Here is a 16,586-nt window from a genome sequence, read left to right as displayed (position 1 = left end):
GTAAAGAGAGAGAGATAGAGAGAATAAGTTTTAGGAAATTTCTCTCTGTATTTTAAGTCAAAAAGGCATGATTCTCTCTTTTTAATTATTGGTTTTATGACCCAATGTCCCAAAGATGCCATTTCCCTTTTCTTAAAATAACCAATATTTTTGTTGCTTCAAGCTTTTCAACTGCAGTCTGTCTGTATAACATCTCCACAGGAGTATTATGCACATCCTTGGCCATATTTTTATCTCCTCACATGTAAAAATAAGTGTTTTCATGAAGTGAGTTTCCTGCCACCTGCTGGGCACACAGTTGGATGGTGTCAGGATGTCGTCCCCACATGGCAGGATGGACTCTCTCCTTTCTCCACAGGAGCCTTGTATGAGAAGGGAACTTTAGGTGGGGTAAAATTCTGTGCATAAGGAATGCCTGACTTCATCTCTAAATAAATAATCCAGATTCAGAATATCAGAAGCCAAAGAATAGGTTACTATTAACCACGATTCCAAAGTTGTATTCTGGAATTCATCTCTGTCCTTTGGTTGAAAAATCACTGATGTTGACGTGGTATTTTATTTGGTATTTTGTTTGAGCTTGCATTGCATTAGAAAGATCAATGGGAGAAGAATTAGATGAAACCTGACATCTGTACAAATGTGTCTTGTCATTTAGGAATGTTAAATATTTTTCCATTTGCTCAGATCTTTTATATTCTTCAGTAAAACGTTATAAATTTATTTATAGAATTAGTACACATTTATTGATAGATTTATTTCTAGTTATTTTACAGTTTTTTTCAGTTACATTTTCTAATTGGTTACAGCTGGTTCCTATGAAGCTATTGATTTTGACAGAATGATTTTATACCTGGCAGACTGATTTTATGCCTTCATATGGCAGTGAAATAGAGAGATTTTTTTAAAAATACATTTTTTATCTTTTTAGGGCATTTTTGGTGGGAGAGGAGTTACATGCTTTTGTTCTTTCAATCTGCCATCATGATTCAGTTTCTTGAATTTAATATTTTTAAATTTGGGGGAGGAAACTAATTTGGGTATTCACAGCCCTAGAGTTCACTAAGGACAACATAACTCATTTGTAACCTAGTAACCACATTTGTCACTAAATTACATATTGCCATGCTCACTAAGTAACTGCTCCAATGTGTTCTTTTCAGTGTACCTGAATGGAAATCTCAGTCATTTAAACATTTCAGGTCTGGAGGGGTGACTGTAATTCCTTTCCAATCATTGTTGTGGGGAGACATGTAAGTTCCATAATACAATGTTACATTTTTCTCACTGAAAGTAAAAAAGAAAAACACAGTAGTGGTTCTCCAGTATTTCCCCCTCACTTTAAATAAATTTACCTAAAAAGTTTTCTCCCACTTCGTATGAAAGTGGCTACATGCATAAAAATATATACACACATACTTATTGTATGCCTAAGAAATAGCTTTGTTTTTCCTTTAAATCAAATGATTCCGGTATCTAATCCTGAGGGAAAACATACCACAAAGGGGTCACATTTTGCTGTATTTTCACGGTGAAGACAAATATCATCATCTGTCATTTGTGATCACAGGCATGAGTTAAAAGTTAGAAATCTACCCCATCATGGCTTTTGGAAACTAATTTATCTTCTAAATTACAAATATGTGGTAACTAAGATCAACCTTAACTTTGATATGTTATTTTTATAGATTCTAAAGATGAATTTGTGAAACATAAGATTCAAGTACTGAGAAGTGATGAATGCATTTGGTTTACTTGGTGGAATATTATGTCGTCATGCAAAATAGTACTTAAGGAATATATAACAGCTTGGAACATTGTGATCCAAGGAAAAAAGAAGGTTAAAAAAATGCAAGGCCTGAATTTTTGTGTACTACTTGAGTACAGAAAAAACTTGTATCTTAAAAAAATTAAATGAACCCAAAATATTAGCAGTACTTACATTAAGATACTAAAACTACAAGTAGTCTCCTGACTTCATTTTTTCCCTATGTTTTATCAGATGAACCTAAGAACTGTATTATTTTTAAATAAAGCATATTTTAAACATAAAACATATTTCCATATCTCTCCATTTTTCACTCAAGCACTCCCTGGTGGTAACCCCAATACTCTTTAGTCAGCAAAATCTCTCTAATTTAAAAACACACAATTTGGAATTTTGTTCAATGGTCCTGTCTCATTGAATTGTGTCTACGAAGTTGATTAAAGTGTACTCCTTTTTATTTGCCTGACATATCTCAAATGTGGGCTGTCATGGGGATGCGCCATGTAGACTCAAGGAAGGTCCCCAACCCAGTTCTGAAAAGTGTGGCCGGAGCAACAGCTTCCATTTATTGACTCCCTTTGGTTCATCACAGGTTTTGAACCAAGGTTACTCATCTTGATGTGGCCACAGCAGATAACTGAGCAAACTATGGTACAAAAATCTGGCCATTTTCTCTTAACACAGAACTCTTCCAGTAGGCAATCTTTCTTTCAGAGCTTCCTCTTGGGCTGGCAGATTTTATGAAAACCAAAATGTGGTCTAAAAGTTTCTTCTGCACAATCCGGCTCCCTCCTTCTCCGTTTAACAGGTGTTACTTTCCCATAAACTCTTTTATCCCTTCTAAACTTCAGTCTCAGCCTCTGCTGCTCAGAGGAATCAACTTTCACATAACTCAGACATTATCTCCTAGTAACACTAGGCCAAAGTATTGCATGCAGACTGATCAACTGTGATGTCTATCCACTGGGTAAAAACACGTCCTCTAAGTCTTGATATCGTGTGGGGTGATTTACTTAGGAATTCTTTAAAATATTATGATCTCACCAACCATATAACTATTTGTCTAAAACTGAAATAAAAAATCTGTAAATTTCAATAGTATATGACACAACTCTATAATCCTTAATCATCAGCAGTTTAATTCATTGTTGAGTGTCTAATGGTTTACATATTTTATGAGACACTTCTACAACCTCAGAATAGAGACAAAAAATTTACACATCTATATTCTAAGTACTTCTATTTCTCCAATTACAAAAGTAAGTAAGGCCCTTTTTAATGTGAGAATGGCTGTATTTATTGGCATTCTTTACTACAGCGCAGAATTTTAGAAGCAGAAGCAACAAGAATGATAACAAAAGCATTGTGTTGTCCCTTTTAAAGATCAAATTACATTACTATTTTTAGCTTTTGAATGAAATGGTTTCATCTTGGGTGGAGTATACAGATATTTTCCATCATGATCATGGTAGATCAAGATTTTGTCTCTCTTTTCTTCTTTTACTCATTCAAAACAATGAAATATCTGCCTTACTTTCACAGAACAGATTAGTGTTCATAGAACTCTTTGTAAGTAGATGCCGTTTTCTGTGTGTGTATGTGTACAGGCAAACAAGTAGAAAACATGATACCACCAGCAGCAAAGCTAATAAACTTGTCTAGAATTATTTAAAGTGATTATATTTTTTCTTTTCCATTTTATTATGTCCATTGAAAATAAAATCTCATAGCTGCTGATTCATAAGCTATTTTATTATTCAATATTCTACCAGTTGCAAGTGGCAGAAACTCAACTAAAATGAGGTTTCAAAAGATGTAGACTATGTTGGCTCATTAATCAAACGATAGGTCTCAGAGCAACCAGAACCAAGAACTTGTGAGCCCCTTGTTCACTTGTGTACTCTCACTCTCTCTCCCCATTTCTCATATTTGCTTCTCTTGCTCTATTTGTTTCATTCTCTCAGACTATCTTTATAAAGCTAGAACCATACTCAAGCGATTTCCAATCTCTCCTGTCCTCTCCTCTTAAGTTCCCAACCCAAGACAAAGGATCTTTTTCCTATAACCTTAATTTTAAAAATCCATGAGAAGGGCTTTGATTATTTTACTTGGTTGATGCTTCTGTGGCCTTGGAGAAGGTTGCAGACAGGGGAATTCCATACAAATCTACAGGATTGCTCTGGGAAATTGGCTTTGGGAGGACCATAGATATACACAAATACACAGAATATGTATTTCATTTTCTGACAAAAGATGGAAAATATGGTAGCCAGGGAAAATCATGATGTCCACTTTTATTCCTTAGATCTAATTCAGTGGAAGTTCCTACTAAGTATTTGATTGAAATAATCAAATTAGCCAAAATAAAACTCAGTGGCATAGTTAGAATTTCATCTTTTTAGTATGTAAATTGCAAGATATATAAATTAATATTTGATAATTCACAAAAGTGTTTATCCCCTTTATGAATAATTAATTAGGGTGTCCCTTAAAACTGAATTCAGATTTGAGTGAAAGAGAGGTGGTATGTCTGCCTCTTGAGAATTGCTGCACTTAATAAAATGCAAAGACAATTGTTTAACAATTGTTTGATATGCTAGGGAGTGAACAGAGAAAGATTTGATTGCCAAACAGATTTGTTCCGGAGGTCCTGGTTTTATTAAATATGTGTGGTATTCCTATTCCATACCTAAGATATATTGAGATTTTTGGTCTCCTTTGCAACAGGTGAAAGATATACTCTAATTTGACCAAAATTAATAAAATTCCAGCATGTTGCAGGCACTGCCAAGCACTGGCAACACATGGGTAAATACAGTAGAGATCTTTCCCTGTATAATTACACAGTACAATTAGAAAGACAAAAAGATAAAAATAAAATTATATGTATATGTATATTTGTATTCACAGATAAAATAGTTATAATAAAGTTATGTAGAAAACTTTTCAGTAGTAAAATTTAGTTATTTTTAGGAAAAAGTGTGGAAATTTGGTGATAGAGGTTTCACATTGGAGGTGATGCTGCCTGAATATTTGGAAGAATCAATGTGCTCATCAGTTGAGTTATGAATAAGAAGGCAAAGAGTCACAAAAATATGTGCTAAGGCATAGAGTGGCAAAATAACATGACATTTTGAAGAATTATAAATATTTCAGATGAATGGAGAATAAAGCACATGAGTAAATTTTACAGACAGTTTAGATGGTTAGCAAAAGCCAGAAAATGAATGATATTGCAGGTTATGTAAAAGATAATGCGTTTATTCTATCATAATTGAAAGTTCATAAATAAGAGTTATGTTAGCTGGGGTAAGTGAGAAAATCAAATTTTCATTAAATTTTTTTTTTAGCACTTCAAACATAAGAACTAGAAATTTTCATTTTGAAGAGATCTTGCTGGCAAGAATGTGGAGGAAAGATGGATGAGGGATTGACTGTTGGCCATTAAATGAGGCAAGAGGTATAATTTGTTGAACCAAATCAGTGACAGTCAAGATTGAAATTATAGGCTGTTACAGTATTCAGGATGCTATTAGTTGCAAATGACTTAATCCCAACTAAAACTAGCTTAAGCAGCAGATAGTATTGGCTCAGGTACCCAACTATGGTTTCAATTTGAATAGCATAAAGGAGACAAAATAAGAAATAGGGATTGACTAGATGTGAGTAGTGAAAAAGCTGGGTAGAAAGAATGGCTTTGTAATATTTTCTCCTTGATGATTGGTTTTATGATGTTAACACAAACTTCATTTGGGAAGATCAGAAGAATATAGGGTGAGGGGCTAGTTGGAAAATGATAAATCTGACTTTACATATGTAGAATTTAAGACATGGTAGACATGCAAGTAGAGGTATACTAGAAATGTAGGTTATATTGTTTATGGCTGGATGGGGTTAAGTAGCTTTAAAGATATAGATTTGAGGGACAGTAGCATATACTGTACTTGGAGAATAAATGTATTGTTATAAGTATATAGTTAAAAATGAGGGGAGAATTGTGAAAATCAACATATAAATATGAGTAGGAGGATAGTTTTTATCCCAATTAGAACTCTGAGTATATTTTTATATGAACAACTTATCTCAAGTAGCTGGAATTTATTAAGAAGTTCTTGTGAAAATTGCTGATATTTAGAAACTTGAGCACAAGTTACAGCATGATGGCTAAGAAAAATATGCTCTAAATTTTAGAACGAACATTAAATAAGACAAATAACAACAACAAAAAAACCACTTGTTTCTTTCTTATGGATTAATGGTGTTCTATATTCATCATATATACATACCACTTAGTTATCAACTCACAATACTAATCTCACATTCATAAGTAAAATTATAATTTGGTTTAACACATAGAGCAATGAAACAGAACAGAGTGATAATAAGGTAGTAACACCACCATCCATTCTCTGTTAAATTTACATAGACTTGACATCAAAATAATATAAAACACTATAAAAAATCTCATCAGTTCTAAAATCGCATGTTGGCTCTTCAATAGTCTCCATTATTTGGCAATATTGAAAACCATTTTCAGCTCACACATAGGCATACTCTTAAATGGCCATTCCCATCTCTCTCTTTTAATTACATTTTTTCCCATCATAATAGGCCTTCCCTACTTCCGGGGGCTAAACTACATTCTCCTCAATTATGACAACCTGATTGAAGTCTCTTTTGTCCATGAAAATTTTACTACAATAGTCCATGCTAACCATTTCCTTCTCCTATTTCCTACAAGGGAATGAGTAAAATATAATTTCACTCTTAAATTTGTCAGTCTAATTAGACACATCATGCCTTGATGGACTAAGTCCTAAAAGGCTTTTTTATATCTCAGGTGGCACAACATGAAATACGTAGTAAAAGCTTCCTAAATTACTCTTAGTGATTCATGCTAGTAATATCAGAATAAATTGGCATCCTTTTCTTTATTCAAGGAAAAATTCTAATTAGATAGGGATGATGGAAGTTTTTAAGGGGATATTCCATCAATGCTGTTTACTAGCCTGGGCTTGTGCTGCATCCATTAGAACAGAATGACCAGATGAGAGGTCTATTTGGATTTTTTTCCCTTGGCCCCATTCCACAATAACCTCAGGCAGGTTAATTTTTGATTTTCTTTCTTTTTTTTTCTTGGTCAACTCAAGTACAAAGATGTTGTAAAGATAAATAACTGAGAATTAGAGAAGGGAATACCTCTGTATAATTGCTAAAATAATTTTATTAAAATATACTATATAAAATCAACATTACAGATGGTTAAATAAAAACAAAATGATAAGAGATTCTTAATACCTAAAACTCTTTAAAATTTCTTCTTCAGGAGGTGTTATATGTATGAATTGTACACTTTACAATAGATTCTGACACTCTTTATTCATTCTACATATAACACAAACCTTTGCAATGAGACAATTATTTAAAAAGAGCCAATTTAGTGATATGCCTGATAGTAGTTATTGGTTCATCTGCATTGCGGAATTAATTTTAACTTTTATTTTTAGACTGGAACTTCAGATGGTTAGCTGCAGAACTTTGTTTTACCTGAAAGATGCAAAATTTTAAATGAAAAAGTTAATCCATATGTGCTGAAGAAAATTTAAGAGGATTTTAAAATTCCTCTATAAGAATGTAAACAAACTATTTTATCCACAGCACATCCTAAAGAACCAGTGCTTTCAGACTTTAGAAGTATGTGATTGACTCTTTTAAGATGAATTTTTTGATAATTAACAACAAAACTTTATTTTTTTTATTTGACCTAATTTGAGATTTACTGTTCTGCAAAATACTATTATAGAGGTTAAAAATTTAAATATTTTTATGAGTGAATTGGTTAACATGCAGAAAATTAGTAAAGTAAATGGTAAAGACTAATGAATTCCAGTGAAAAATTTTAGCCAGATAAATAATTTGGCCAAAATGTACAGGGATATTAAAAGACAGGGGAGAGAAATGGAGAGACAGAAACCTAAGCTTAGTTCAAAGCTGTAACCTGCTCTAATAATTCCTGGGGATCAATGAGTATTCCTATTTCTGACAAAAGCATGGTGAGAAGGGAGTGACAGCTCATGCAGCCACACTCCACGTAGCAGAGAAATTAAAAACTGAAATACCTTTGGTTGTTTTCTGTTTAATGTTACTGGTAGCAGAGAAGTAATAAATATTTACACGATCCTATTCACATCTTTTTATCTCAGTCAAGTTTGATCTTTCCTCTTTTGTCTTTTTTTCAGCAAAACATTGAAGTATAAAGATTATAAAAACAAACTTTCATTGACTTACTTTCACATTAGTCAAGAAACACTAAGCCTGCTCTTAGTTGACAAGCAACAATTAGGCTGTGAACAATTAAAAAAAAATGAGTTCCTAACTTGAGGCGTTAGAATATTTTATCTGAATAATCTTTGATCTATTGTATTTGTGTATATGACTACTTGCATCAAGCTGAATGTAATATTGCTGTTTCCACAGTGAAATGTAAGATATCAGTGACAATAAATTACCCATCTGTGGCTCTTTTAAAGATAGCAAATAAAATCAAAACCACAGGTTCTCAAGAGAGACCTTTTCTAAAAGAGAAAACATTTCATAAGTTCTACCTTTGATGGCTGGAAATACAAAGATCCTGTCTTTTCTCATTAACTTTCCTGAGCTGATTTTTTTTCTTTTTTGGGGGGTGATTTACCCAATAATCAAAGTTCCAACTTGAAAGAGACTTGAGTGTCATCCAGCCCTTTGTATAATCCATTGCATGGGTTCCCCTACAACCTTACAGAGTTACTCATTCTTTACCCAAACACTTCCTGGGGCAAGTTTCAGGCGTTTTGCTCTGGAAAAGCACAGAATAAATTAAATTGATCCTGTTCAAATGGAAGTAAATTTCTCTCTCTCTCTCTTGAAATGTAATGCATGGTATTCTTTATTTGAGCACATTTTATCAAAACACATGTGATTTCATGTTTTTAGCATTTTGACCTGTACATTTGCATCATGCGAATAATGTGATGTGCTTTGTTTTCACATTAATACTGTTATTACAGGCATTATTGTGTATTATCAGCCACATTTTAAAACCTAAGTAAAAGAGATTCCATTAATTTTATAAATCCTTTTTACTTGTTTTCCAGCCTGTCATTTATTTTGATTATTCATTGCCTAGTTCAACATGACATTTGTAAGAGAGTTAACAAAAGCAACAATAACATCTGCGGCAGCACATGATGATAAGGCCAGAGACAAACCAAAGGTACAATCTTTATGTAGCATCAGTTTTCCTTAAGGCTTCTTGTATCATGAACAAATTTAAGTGAATATCCATTTAATACTTTCAGATCTCACAAAAAGTGATTCTAATCCCTGTCTAACACAAATGTGCCTGGGGGATAATAAAGAGGAGTGATTGCAGATGCCTTTGGGCTTAAGGAAACTTTGAGTTACAGTCAGGCTTCCCTTAATGATGGGGATATGTTCTGGGAAATGTATCCTTAGACAATTTCCTCTCTCATGTGAACATCATAGAGTGCACTTCTGCAAACTTAGAGAGTGTAGCCTACTCTACATCTAGGCTACAAACCTATACAGTATGTTACTGTACTGAATACTGTAGGAAATTGCAACACAATGGTAAGTATTTGTGAATCCAAACATATCTAAACATAGAAAAGGCAATGTGTTCCACCGTAACATTATGAAGGTTAGGATGTCACTAGGTGACAGAAATTTTTCAGTTCTTGATAATCTTATGGGACCACTGTTGTATACGCCATCCATCCTTGACTGAAATGTCATTATGTGCCAAATGCCTATTTGAAAACGAAAATTTATGGGATCAGTAGATCATTAAGTACAGTAACATGGTTTGGGCCTAATTAATCCCAATAAATCCTATGATATGACTAATCATTCATTTCTTCATTTCTTAAAAAATATTTTAAACACTTAATAATTTGTAAAGATTAGCTGCTACCAATAATTATGATGATGATGATGATGATGATGATGATGGTTAACTCTCAGCATCAACATACCAGGCATCCTCCTAGATCTAGGAGAATTTGGCATTGAACAACACATAGAATTATTTTTCTCACAAAACATACACTTCCTAAGAGTAAACTAGACAATATAGCAAACAAATAGGATGGTTTCAAGTAGTGATAAATGCTGTGAAGAAATAAAACAGGATAAAGGGAAAATGTAAAACCTTGAGGCAGGAACAATTCTGGCAAATAAAGTAAAAATGAAGCGGTTCAAAAAGATAAAATGCTCAATAAATGTTAGTTGAATGAATACATGAAAAAAATGAATTCTCTCAGGAAAAAAAAGAAAATGAATGAATGAAGGACTCCAGGGAGAAAAAGACAAATTGGATACAAACCATCCTCAAAATGTTACCATTTCATCAAAATGAAAGTAGGTAAAATTGCCCTCGTATTTTCATGCCCATTTCCCAAAGTTGCATGATTGCCTTTTTTTATTTCTCCCACAAAAGATTATACTTTTATTTTATCTTGCTAATTTAGCAGGTATACAAATCTTAAAGCTGTGAACACACTGGGCACTGTTCTTCAGACTCTCTCTCCCAAAGGTTGGCTCCAAACTCCTCCCCTGCAATCAACACCCTTTATGGGAGACAGCTGCAGTCAGATCAACAGTCTATACCAGGACAGCACAGCTAACAGGGCTGGTGGGTGAAGGTGTCACAGGGTTTTGGAACCACTTGTATGCAAAGCCCTAAAGTTTCAAATGTAAATCTGAAGGAGAAATAATTAGCATTTTCTTTCCTTTACCCAAGAAGTTAAATAAGGTAAAATATTATGTCTCAATGGAGAAAAAAAAAAAAAAAAAAAAAACTAAGCCAGTGCTTGCTCCATGATGATTTCAATTGTTCGGATTAATTTCTCAGTTGAAGAGCATCTGCAGGTGGGATTATTCTTTGGCTGCTGCTGTTCAACTCAAAATCTTTTCTGACAGATGGTGATAGCAAGTAAATAAGACCTGTGTATTTGAGAGGCTGGAGAAGCCTGGGCTCATGAAAAGAACAATAATCATAAATAAATATATTTCAAGCTGTCCGTATGTTTACTGAGCTCTGAGATATTAGAGGAAAAAAATCTCATTCACATTTGCAGAAAATAAAGTTTCCCATCTCCTTTCCCACTTCAGAATATATTAACAAGAGGCTTATGGTATATTCTTGATAGAAACTCTAGCCACAATATATCTAAAGTTCTGTGTGTACATTAAATATAGTACTTTTCAAATAATTATATGGTTCAAGAGTTGTAGTTGAGTAAAAATATCTAGCCAATTTTCTGTATCATAACTGCAAGACAGAGTTAACTGAGTTTAAAGCAAACATTAGTGAAACGAATGATGCTTACTGGAAAAAGAATGAAAGAAAATAATAAGTGCATTAACATTAAATTTATCAAATGCAATGCTGTTTGGGGGAAAAAAATTCTTGGATGATTTAAAGCCTTTTTTTTCTTTTCTTTTTTTGTTGAGACAGAGTCTTGCTTTGTTGCCTGGGCTAGAGTGAGTGCCCTGGCATCAGCCTAGCTCACAGCAACCTCAGACTCCTGGGCTTAAGCGATCCTACTGCCTCAGCCTCCCAAGTAGCTGGGACTACAGGCATGTGCCACCATGCCCGGCTAATTTTTTTATCTATATATATTTTAGTTGGCCAGATAATTTCTTTCTATTTTTAGTAGAGACGGGGTCTCGCTCTTGCTCAGGCTGGTCTTGAACTCCTGACCTCGAGCGATCCACCCGCCTCGGCCTCCCAGAGTGCTAGGATTACAGGCGTGAGCCACTGCGCCTGGCCGATTTAAAGACTTTTATTTATTCATTTAAAAAAGTAACAGCAGTGCCTAAACTTGCCTGTAAAAGTACATTGAATGGATATTTAAGGCAACTGAAGATGATATTCTTCAGAAAATGACAAGCCACTTTATATTAGGATATGGGTATGACAAAAATCAGTGTCTGGAATCTCTATTTTATTCACAAGTTCCATTTTTATCATGCATTGCAAATATACTAAGGCTAATCTATACTCTTATTATAACAAATACTAGTAAAAAGTCTCCATTTTAGATTTAATATCTTTCTTAATGTTAGGATTCCTTATGGTCTATAAAGGCTATTTGATGTAAGTTATGTGAGCAAACTGAAATAAATCAGTTTGTGAATAAAGGAGATTCTACTTGTCCTTTTGTTCTGAATTTATAAGCAACAATTTTTATTCATTTCCAGATCAGTTAACTAAAACATTGTTTCTAAACTGAAAGGAAAGAAAAAAAAAATTAACTTGCTACTTTCTATTTCTGACTTTCTATAAAATCACCGACCTTAAATAAATTTAAAATGTTAGGGGAGAAAGTAATCATTATGTTAAAGTGATGAATTTAAGATTTGACTGGTATTCCATTTGATCTGAACTATATTTCTTAAGATTTGAATGCCTCTCATAAGAATATGATTGTTAATGTCCTAGTTCTCTCAAAGATTATAAAAAAATCTACTGTGGCTTAAATCTTCAAATAAAAAATTGTTCTTAGGAAATTTTTAGAGAGAGACTTTAAAAAATAAAATTATGGTGAAATATATTATTTGGATTATAGAGAAGAACAGGCACACACTGAACTTTTCTCTCCAACCTAAATACAAAAGCATGTGAGTGTGTGTGTGTGTGTGTGTGCGTGTAAGATTGTAGAAAGTGGGCTAACTTTATATAGAATATAGGAAATCTAGCTAATGTTTGTGTTATATGATAAAAATAGGTTAGATAGATGGTTTAGAGCAGATTATTTTAGTCATATACAATGTGCTCTTCTAAAGGCTTATTTTAAAATAGAAACTATAATTTGTGAGGGAAGTATATCTCATGAAAATAAATCACTTAAAGCAATCAATGTTGAAAGTTTTTTTTTACAAGTCTGAAATCCTCCCCTCTTGAAGTTTCTACACAGACAAGACTTCTGATTATATTTCTTCTGTTTATTTCTACGTTTATTTGTATTTCATTTAGATACTATTAAGGTATATTCAAAACATCCTTCATTAAAATGAACTTTATTTTCTTCTTTGTCTAAGTGGTGTGTAACACAGATATGGTCAGTATAATTTGTAAAATAAATATTGTTCAGTTAAAAATAATGTAATCAGAATATGTACATCTGAGTTCTAAAACAGAAATTGATATGATAGAATTGTGGATTGAAATTAACTTTATTAATCATATTATTTCTTAGAAAGACCTCAAACTACTTATTCTCCATGTTCAATTTTTAAATTTTTCTCAATTGTTCTAAATAGGTATTTCAGCAACACTGAAAATATACTGGAGTTTTTGCATTAGCTGATAGACTCAGAATAACACGTCCTTCACCAGGAATATTTCTGTTTTCCTTTCAGTGTCTCTAGCACCAAATGATACAATACAGAAAAATAAATAGCCGTTCAATCATGTTTATATGATTACAAAGTGATAGGGGAACAAAGTGACCATCTCTGTGATTACAGCCCATATTTATATATGATGTATAACAGTCACATTCTCTTAATTGCTCAGAATAAAAAGTAGAATTTTAAATTCAATACAGGTTATGGATTTTTTTTCTTTTTATAAATCAAACAAGTCTTACAAGGAAGGAATTCCTCTAAAGAGTTTAGATTTGGCTCAGATCAAATAAAAAGGCAAACATTACTGGGAAAATTGCCATTTGTCAACTGTTCCATGTCATATCATGTGGTGATACAGTTCTCTAAACAGCAAATGTCAGAATACTGACACTCTACTGTACTATCTAAAACACGTACAAAACTGAGCATAAACGATCCAAAAATATTGGCAGTGGCACATTTGTCAATGAATGGTGTTTGTGATGACTAATATTTTCTTCCTGAGGTTCGAGCATGTCTGAATTTATTTTCTATAGGACATCCCTGGAGGTAGGGGACCAGAGAACACAAGAGAGTCAAGCTATTTTTAAAGTTAACAACAACAAAAAAATGATTTTAAATCCATGCTTAATTAAAAATGCAACAGTACAAGTGGATGACTCATTTCTCTCTTAAAAAGCTGAAAATTAAAAATTATGCAATACCCTAACGTATAAAAACTGATTCAAATGTTGCTTCACATAATAACCTTCAAGTAGATCCCAAAGCTCACCTATTTAGTTAGACTATTTGTTGCTTTCACTGCATTGTACTTTCTTAAATGCAAAATATAAGCAAATAAAGGCCATTTAATTAAATAGTTCCTTATAATGATAAAACAGTTTCTTCTAATTGACCAAAATTTAAAGTATGCATTTTTCAAATATTTAAATCTTACCTTTAGAGAAACATTGACGTAAATTGTTTCTTCATCCAACTGTGATTCAACATTCCCTAACCATTAAGGTACTAATTTAGGTACAAAAGCAGAGGTCCTATGTGTTACATTTTATTCAGAAATATAGATGACATTTCCTTTTACTAGGTAGCCTAGAGTGACTAGTTCTTGTCATAATGTTGTCATAGTGATAGTGACATCAATGTACTTCATGGTAATCAGTGCAGCGATTTATCTGAGAAAAATATCAGCACTGATTCCTGGTGCATTTTACATTTCAAAATGCTGTAAAATATACTATTTAATATATTACAGGTAAATGGGCTTTACTTAAGTGAAGCACCCAGGACTTTAGATACAGTAATGGACATATGTATCTGTGAAATGTAGCTAAAAACACAAGAGACTGAATGGATGACGGGTGTATTGGTGAACATAGCCAAGGGATCATGATTAACTGGTTGCTAAGGAAGATTTTACTCTCAAGTGCCTTTGCCAAATACAAAATCTCCTCAAGTCATGAGCTCAGTTTGATTATTTTGTTAAATCCTTTTTAATTTTTTTGGACTCCAAGAGTGATATCGTGGTGATAGTCCTGAATTCTGGATTCCATCCTGCACAACCTTGACAAAACGCTTTCAGTCATCACCTTTCATGCCAGAGGGCTGTCACTAAAACTTCAGATGGTTTGCTCTCTAGTGGTTCAGTCGCCTCTTCCTTCGATGCTGTGCAGGTCACCGTCACAGTTAACAATGAGGACAACGTTGGCAGAGCCTCTCAGAGATAGAGAGTCCCCATTTTTAGGTCATCAGCACATTAAAACAAAACACAAATACACAGTGTTATACTTTTTAAATATTTAGAATATTTTCTTCTTATAAACTAGTTCTTTTAACATCTAACTATGATACAACACAATTGAACATCTCACATAAAATTACAAAGTTTATTTTAAAATAATGATTCATAATGGACATGGGATACTGATCATCAAGTGATCCTATGCTGAAATTTGGAAGAAAATTACTCCCTCTTCCCATCCTGGAGCTACATCTCTCTGACTGCGGAGCCTCATTTTGAGAAGACCAAGATATCCTTCTTGAATGTGTGAATCTGGCTAGAAATCAATTTCTTATCTGCTAAGAATAGTTCATTCTAATTAAAATAAAGGGATATCAGAGGCTCTCCAGCCAAAGTAGACCTTCTCCTATCAAAATTCCAGACTAGTAAAATTTCTTTTCTTAAACATTTTTTGATTTGTGTTGAAACTATCAGTTTATAGAAGATAAGCCATGAAAAGCATAGCTGAACTACTTTTAATTAACTATTTGCTTCCTTTATCATTCTCATCGGTTGGACTTCAAAAAGTAGCATTGCTCCTTTGTCACCCTTGTAATCTTACCTCAAAAACAATGACATATATGATCATAGATAACATAGTCTGCACTGAAAGGGCTACCTTTTATTTGATTAAAAGTTGATGTGTTTACTTAAAGATCTAGTAATAAAGGTCTTCATAGAGCTGATCTTGATTTGATAATATTAATACACGATTTTCTTTCCATATACCAAATTTTCACAAGTCACAGATTTGACATTTGAAATTTTGAACTCTTACTTTATGCCACACCATCCAAGACTGGTTCAGTGTGAGCCACTGGGGATAAAAGAGGCACAGGATGGTGTGGCTGTTTTGGTTTCTAAGCATCGTCTCTTTCTTAATTGTTCACACCCCCCAATACAGCCTGAATCCCTGCCAGTGTCTCACATTTCCCAGGGCCTGACTGTCCTACCTGAATCTTTGTTGGGACGGCCACCGCTGCATTACTCTCTAAAATGCCTCAAATATCAATAGTGCCAAAGGTGAAAAACACTGCCATAGACACACAGGCACACACCACACACACACACACCCCCCCCCCCCCCCCCGCACACACACACACACAGGATGCATAAAACAAACTAATAATCAGGGCCACATTCCTTTGCTCTAAAGAGTGGATCAGATAATTTGCATCTTAAAAAGTTGTTAATATAGTAAGGCTTAATATTAAGCATGGTTTGCAGTGCATCATCCCAGGCTACCTCAACACCAGCTCTAGTACTAAACACTGTTTCTTATATGTTGTAGATAAATATGCGACTTGTTGAATTGAAATACATATGTCTTGCTGCAATACATATATACTTGGGAAAGTAACCTACTCTAATTCAGCAAACCTCGCCAGACAGTCCAGTCCTACAGGATGGGCTGTCTACATCAAGAACATCCTCTGTCTGGAGGGTTAACCGTGTTGATACGAGCACATTTTCAGATCCACACAAGGAAGACTTCTTGATGTTGTAGAAACGCTTCTGCTTGCTTTGTTTTTGTTACTAAATATATGCTAAGAAAAACATTTACAACCCGTAAAAGCAAAGGTCAAATCCAAGATAACACATCATTTCTGTTTTATCATAATTAGCATA

Source organism: Eulemur rufifrons, chromosome 29 (assembly GCF_041146395.1).
Source record: "Eulemur rufifrons isolate Redbay chromosome 29, OSU_ERuf_1, whole genome shotgun sequence".
In the NCBI taxonomy this organism is placed as follows: Eukaryota; Metazoa; Chordata; class Mammalia; order Primates; family Lemuridae; genus Eulemur; species Eulemur rufifrons.
The sequence above is the reverse complement of the archived record's forward strand: the minus strand, read 5'-3'. Positions refer to the sequence as shown.